We start from the raw sequence: 7,126 nt of genomic DNA, 5'->3' as shown, positions 1-7,126 counted from the left end.
GAGGGTGAGCGAGATAGTGTCGTTAATGTTTGTGGACGAAAGCCTGTTGGTGAGAATGTCAAGTGAGAGACTGATGTTGACAATAGCGAGTGTGATGGAGGGCATGCTGTCAAGACTTGTGACAATCAAAATGAAAAGACTGTTTCCTGTATTGTTTGCAGAAATATTGAACATGGATGAATGATATGATGTGACAATGATGAGTGTGTATGCGAGTGGTTTCATTATGAATATGTTGGAGTGAAGAGAGTACACAAAGGATGATGGTTGTCCCCCACATGCAAACAAGGACAAATGTGTCCACGAGCAGCGTCCTAAAGGTTTTGTCGGCTAAAAAAAACAAAAAAACAACAACAACTGATATTTCGTCACGTGTCTTGTTAAGCCAATAGCGAAACGCGTCATAATGTATTTATGATATATCGTGTATTTACGAAATAAATAATGTATTTACGAAATTACAATACGATAAATGGAATAATCTTTAAATAGTAACGTGAACTTTTCGAAACTTTAAAGCAAATGTCCGAATATATTTAACAGTTCATGATAGACGCTTTCAAAAGGCACCGTCTATGTGAGGATGTGTACATGTGCTCAGTATTTAAGGAGATCCGGATCTTGTATATTGTTACGAATTTCGCCCGCCCGGCGTGCGATCGGCCACGTTACTCCAATCGCGACGCGTCGCCCACCGGAACGGACAATTCAGTCGTGACCCTCTTGGAACTACCACCAAGGAGCTAGCCACGGGTGGGGGTTTAACTTCACCACAACCCAGTCCGCATTCTACCCGCGCAAAATAGGGTGAATCGCCGAATGTCGATATACCTAAGTACCCACACGGGAAGCGTACCGAGGAGTTGTACCACGCCGCAGGTCGGCTCCGGACACGAACCGCTTAAGCGGCTCGTTCCGTGCTAAGGGGATAACCGAGCAGAGTTATCGCCGACCTCGACGGTTCAGATTACTTCCTGGGTGTCTAAACCATCAATCCCTTACGTGATGCAAGATGGAACTTTCAAACGAAGGAAAGGACGCAACAAAACGGGAAAACAGTTCAGCAAGCAAGCACTTTTATTTCATACACACACAACGCAGAGTTAAAACCGAATAAAGCCATGTACAAGCACTGATACGGGTTTACTTAATAGATTGGCGCCACACACACACATTTACACCAAAAGCAAAGAAAATACAAGCCACCCTCACAGGCAAGGAGGCAGACAGGTCCGTGGACCAAATGAACGTGGGACCTGGGTGATCGGCCAGGTTCATGAGACCGAAGGGGTCTTACCCGCGCCCTCGTGGCGCGATGGCAGGCTAGCCGCAATGTCCGCGTAACGCGCCTGACTCCGTGCCCCTGGTATGGTCGGTGAGCTCCTTTGGCGTGCATTGCGCAGGCACGTGTTGGTCGGCACCACGGTTGGGTTGGGGAACGGATGGGGTTACCGGCGCTATCTCAGCGCGGATGGGGGGGGGATTGTTGATGCTCGGGGTTGGGAGAGGGGAATGGCGGACGCTCCATCCCGCTAGCGGGGTGTCGGGACCGCACCGACGAACTCTCGCCCCTGAGTCCTCCTCCGCATCCCCGCCTCACTCCACTACTCGTCCATCGACCCGGCAATGACAACCTCCACCATGACCTTCATCTTGACTCGACCAGCCCAGCCAGCACAGCACCGCACAGCTCAGCACAACCCAACACAACACTCGGCACGGCGCCCCAACTCGACACGACACCCCAACTCGACACGACGCTAGTCGCCTTGTGCTCGCGTCTTTATAGACCGGAGGAGGAGCGTGTATGCTAATTCGCAGATCAAAACGCGCTTGGAGGCGGGGCCACGCCATCCGACATTCAGCCATTGGTCGGGCAAAAAGGGGCGTGAGCCTCTCCTGATCCAAATTCCCTCCGAAAAGGAGTCCACATGCATCGCGCTTGGGGGCAGGGCCACACCACCCGACGTTTTGCCATTGGTCGGGCAAAAAGGGGCGTGAGCCTCTCCTGATCCGAATTTCCTCTCCCGTAAAGGCATCCATTTGTACTCGCGGCTTGACGCGTTCGGCATCAATTACCGAACGGACCCTGGACAGCACGACGTTCGGTGTTGACTGGTGGTGTGGTTGATGGCTATGGAAGGAGAAAGGCGAAGGTGGTGGGGGGTTTGCTGTGGTGGTTTGAGTTGTTGGCGGGCGTCGTTTGGGAATGGCGGTGAAGCGATGTTTGCGGGGCGGAGTTGTTGAGGTAAAGAGGCGAAGGTGGTGGTGTTTGAGTTGTTGGCGGGCTTATTGGTCCAAAATAACGATAGAGAAAGAAAAATGGCTAACTCAAAGCATCGCAGCCCGGATGAATCACACATATTCCCTCTAAACAATGGGTGTGGACTAACTACACATGAACTTATCGATATATCTAACCTGAGGACCTTTCTGGTGTATTGCAAATTTCCACAGCCGTAACAATATAAAAGAGCCGAGTCCGAGAGATTAAGGTTTTGTCTTCACAAGAAGAAGAAGAACAACAACAATGCCGAGCTCTCATTGAGCAGCGTTCGCTATGTGAGACGCTGCTAAAAATTGCCACAGTTTCAAAACCGAAAGTCTCTGCACAATGTAACTGGATGGTTCTGGGATATGATATTCATGATGACATAATAACTGTGACGTGTGTTCGGTTTCATGTGAACTACTTTAAAACATTGGAATATATGTACACCTGTACAACTCGAGTCTTGTGATACACAACTCTGAACTGCCTTAATACATAGAAGGTATTTTTAACTTTGATTTGTGACCATCATCGTGTGTGATATTGTCATGGATCATTCTTCTGTTACTTTGGCACTCTTGTGACAACTGAACTTTAATGTACACATAGGTTGCGATTCAACTTTGATGCTTCACTGTCAGTTAGGCGTGCAAGTGTCGTGTATTGCCGATACCATCCTACAGTCAAAAGACAACAGTCATGGAACATGCTGGCAAGGTGAAGGATACAGTTCAATCAAATGGAACAACAGGTGGACACATATTGATCAAGGCACAGCAAACAAACACCACCTTGTCAAGGGCTGTAACAGCCTCATCCTCATTAGGCAGCAAAAAATCTATGGGTACAGTGCTACTCAAAATAGTGTACTTTTGGCGCAGCTGTCCAACCACCCTCTCTAAATGTATCCTAACATGTGCTAACTTCCTCGTGGTCTCGACCACTAGGGGAGAAAGCTGAGATTTTCCTTTGGTGAACGCAGGAATTACATCTGTACAATGCAGGGCAGCACTGTCTGATATTAAAACCCCTCTCAGCAAGAATGACATCACCGAGCATCAAATTGTCTAGAAAAGCACAATTTTCTGTTAGATGTTTGTCACTCACATGCTCTCCCCACCCCTTAGACACAAAGATCACCACACCTTGAGGTGCAATCCCAACCAAATACTTGACAGTAGTGTAGTGCTTGTACATGCTGAATGTTTGTGATCGGGAATGCAGACTTGCGGGCTTTTCGACAAACACTTCAAAACAATCAATTATGACAGTGATCTTATTGCCAAAATATTTTTTGAACTCTAAGGACATGATGTTGTACAGACAGTCCCTTTGGGGCCACACAACCAAAGGCTGCATTCTGAAATACATCACATCTAGCACAGAATAGAAAGTCCTTGACACAGTGGTTCTTGATACCCTAAACATGTCTGCGAGTATGAATACTGGCCAGTTGAACTTGAGCTTCATCAAGCACAACATCAGCTGCTGGAATTTTGACAATGAAGACCGAGGTTCTTTCCGCAAGTGTGGACCAACGAGGTTAAATAGGATCATGAGAAGGCAGAAGTTTGATAAACCTGTACATGCCTGAACTTTTGAATCACAACCCACAAAAGCGTTCTCCAAAACATTACTCCTCTCCAATTTAGTTTTAAGATAAACACTTTCACATGTCAGTCTAATGACTTGATCTCCAAGTTGTTTCAATTGAGTTTCCAGGTCTAGATTTTCAGATGCCAAACTCCTGTCACAGACAACCACTGTCCTGTTGCACTGAGTCACAGACAAGTTTGCAGGTGAGGAAGAAGAGTTTGTTTCTGGCACTGAGGACAAGTGGTGAGGAGGAAGTTGTTTGCAGTATTGAGGTAGAGGCTGCATGTACTGGTGGCTGCGACGCAGACTTCGGAGGTGCTTTGGTTGATATGTTGTGCGTGACTCCTTTTTTGGCAAGTCTAGCAGCAGCCGCCCTTTCATACCTGGAAGATAATGAAACCACGTATTAATTTCACTACAGTGTGATGACGAACCACTAATGAAGTATTTGGGGGGGGCTGAGATACGGAACACTGCAATGTAAAGATTGGGTGAGGAAGAAGTTTGTTTCTGGCACAAAGTCTAGAAAATATGAGATAAAGATAAAGCATACATGTGAAAGGCAAGTAGCGTGGGTATAAAAGTTTTGGAGTCTTAACATTACCTTTAACTCGTTTGTAAATACCTTGCGGAATCAGTTGATTTTGCAATGGCATGTCCCAAATGCAGAGTTGGAATCCAGTCTGGGTGATTCCTGTCCCACAGTCGGGCAGGATAACCTGTGTCAAAAACAAGAGGAAGTCAAATTTAGAATGTTTTTTCTAAATTTATCATTAAAGGTACCAAAAGTGGTACAGGTATGACTCTTCCTACCTATATCCAAGTCCCTCTCATTTATTTATTTATATGCAGCCTGTGGCTGTGTGTACAGCCTGTGTATGACACTACTCGTACACACCAAGCAGTGAACTGCTTTGCAAGAGCGAGCATGCGCAAACCTTTCCTGGCCCCACATCATGCGACTCTCAAAGCCAGTTATTATTGGTTGCATGACGTAGACTTGTGGACACCACTACTAACCTATCCCCATCATCTATTTCCTTCATCAGTCCGACATTCCTGGAAGCTCACCCACGTCGTCTTGCTCCAGATCATGTCAGCATTCTCAGGCTGAATTCGACCATATGTTAGAGTTTGGAATCATACAGCCATCCAGTAATAATTGGTCATCTCAATTACACATGGTCCCGAAGAAGACTCCTCGTGACTGGAGGCTTTGCGGAGATTACCGAGCATTAAACAGGAATACAGTACCCGATAGGTATTCTTCCCTCATCTTCAAGATTTTTCTGGTGGTTTGGAAGGCAAGAAGGTATTTTCCAAATTGGACTTGGAGTATACATTCAAACACCTGTGAATCCAGCAGATGTACACAAGACTGCCATCACCACCCCCTTTGGCGTTTTTGAATTTGGACACATGCCTTTTGGACTACGGAATGCTGCAGAGACCTTTCAGTGGTTCATCGATGAAGTGTTGCATGGTTACACTTTGCATACGCATAGATGTGGTGGTGGCGAGCGATTTGGTGGATGCACATGCTGAACATGTCTCCTTTTCGCACAATTTTCACAGTACGGGGTTATTAGCCCGACAAAGTGTCAGTATGGTGTAACCACACTCACTTTTCTGGGTCACGTGGTCAATGAGATTGGTATTCCTTCCCTGCCTGAGATGGTGAAGACTGTCCAAGTTTTCCCAACTCCTACCTCACTGCGCAAGCTCTGCAAATTTCTCGGTTTGGTAAATTTCTACTAATGATTCATACCACGATGTGCAGACTTAGTGCAGCCGCTCACTGACATTTTGAAAAGCAAGACCAAGAAGAACCAGGCTATCGTTCTTGGGCGAGATCATTTGCATCATTCCAAAAGGTTAAATTGTCACTGCTCAAGCGACACTACTCGTACATCCCAAGCCTGATGCACTGCTGTGTGTATTCACTGATGCTTCAGACTAGGAGTTGGAGGTGTTTTGCAACAACACAACAATTGGGAGTGGCAGCCTTTGTCTTTCTTCTCCAAGGGACTTAAAACTGCCGAGACAAAGTACAGCACCTTTGGTCATGAACTCCTTGCAGTATCTGAATATCGGGCATTCCAGACATCTTTTCAGACACTGATCATAAGCCACTCATCTATGCACTCCAGTCCAAGCCAGACAAGCATTCTCTACGTGAGATTCGCCAATTGGATTATATATTCCCAATTCACTTCTGACTTGAGGCACATTTCGGGCAAATACAACACAGCAGCCGACGCGTTATCACGTATGGACGCAAACGCCTTAGAGACAACAGCCGTCATCAATTTCGATGCCATTGCTCAGGTTCAGAAGGACGATGAAGAAATGCAACAGTCAGCTGATAACTCACTCCAGCGAAGGGCAGTTCTTTTCCACATCAAGTAGTACTATTATTTGTGATATCTCGACTGGAAATCCTCGTCCATACATCCCAGCCAAGTTTAGACACCGTTTTTCATGCTCTGCATGATTTGTCACACCCGGGCATCCGAGCCACACAACAGTTGATGACTGCACATTTTGTCTGGCCGGGAATCAACCGAAATGTATGCAATTTGGCAAGAACTCGTCTGCGGTGTCAAAGTTGTAAAGTGCACCGACACACAAAAATGTCCCGAGGCACTTCTGCAACACCAGATGCCAGATTTGATCATGTGCACACCGACAATGTGAGACCTCTTCCTCCATCAGATGGACAGAATATGCTCACTTGTATTGACAGGTTTACACGCTGGCCAAAAGCTATACCTCTTCCAGATATGACAGCGGAGACCGGAGCTCGTGTTTTCATTACACGATGAGTGGAAAATTTTGGAGTGCCTTTGACCGTCACCACAGATAGAGGTCGTCAATCTGAGTCTTCCCTTTTTCAAACACTCACGGACATGCTTGGCTGTAAATGCATCAGAACGACACCTTACCAATGTTCTTATAATGGGATGGTGGAGCATTTCCACCGACTGCTTAAAGCTGGTCTCAAAGCTCACGCTAACACACGATGGACAGAGACACTTCCTCTTGTCTTGCTGGGCATTCGGACAGCAGTCAAGTCGGATCTGGGGTGCTCCACGGCTGAACTTGTCCATGAGACCACCATATGGTTACCAGGAGAGTTTGTCGCACCAAGTAAGAGTATGAGTGACTTGGATCCCAGCAATTTTGTGCACCAGTTGAAACGACACATGCATGATCTACAGCCGACACCCACGAGGTTCCAACACAGACAACCACAGA

The 7,126-nt window shown here is 46.6% G+C and overlaps 1 pseudogene across 1 annotated transcript in view; it reads right to left on the bottom strand.

The window, feature by feature from the left end:
• Nucleotides 1-1,059: 1,059 nt before the first annotated feature.
• Nucleotides 1,060-7,126, bottom strand: part of LOC147021930 (uncharacterized) — a 9,271-nt pseudogene continuing 3,204 nt past the window's right edge. Inside the window, exons 2-3 of the transcript XR_015060996.1 lie at nt 4,494-4,587; nt 1,060-4,251 (exon numbers count right to left, since the gene is read on the bottom strand). The product of XR_015060996.1 is annotated as an uncharacterized LOC147021930 (transcript). The remainder of the gene's footprint in view (nt 4,252-4,493; nt 4,588-7,126) is intronic.

The sequence above is a fragment of the Eptatretus burgeri genome, chromosome 8, assembly GCF_056783735.1.
Source record: "Eptatretus burgeri isolate ZD-2024b chromosome 8, Ebu_testis_v1, whole genome shotgun sequence".
Lineage (NCBI taxonomy): Eukaryota > Metazoa > Chordata > Myxini > Myxiniformes > Myxinidae > Eptatretus > Eptatretus burgeri.
The sequence above is the reverse complement of the archived record's forward strand: the minus strand, read 5'-3'. Positions and strand labels throughout refer to the sequence as shown.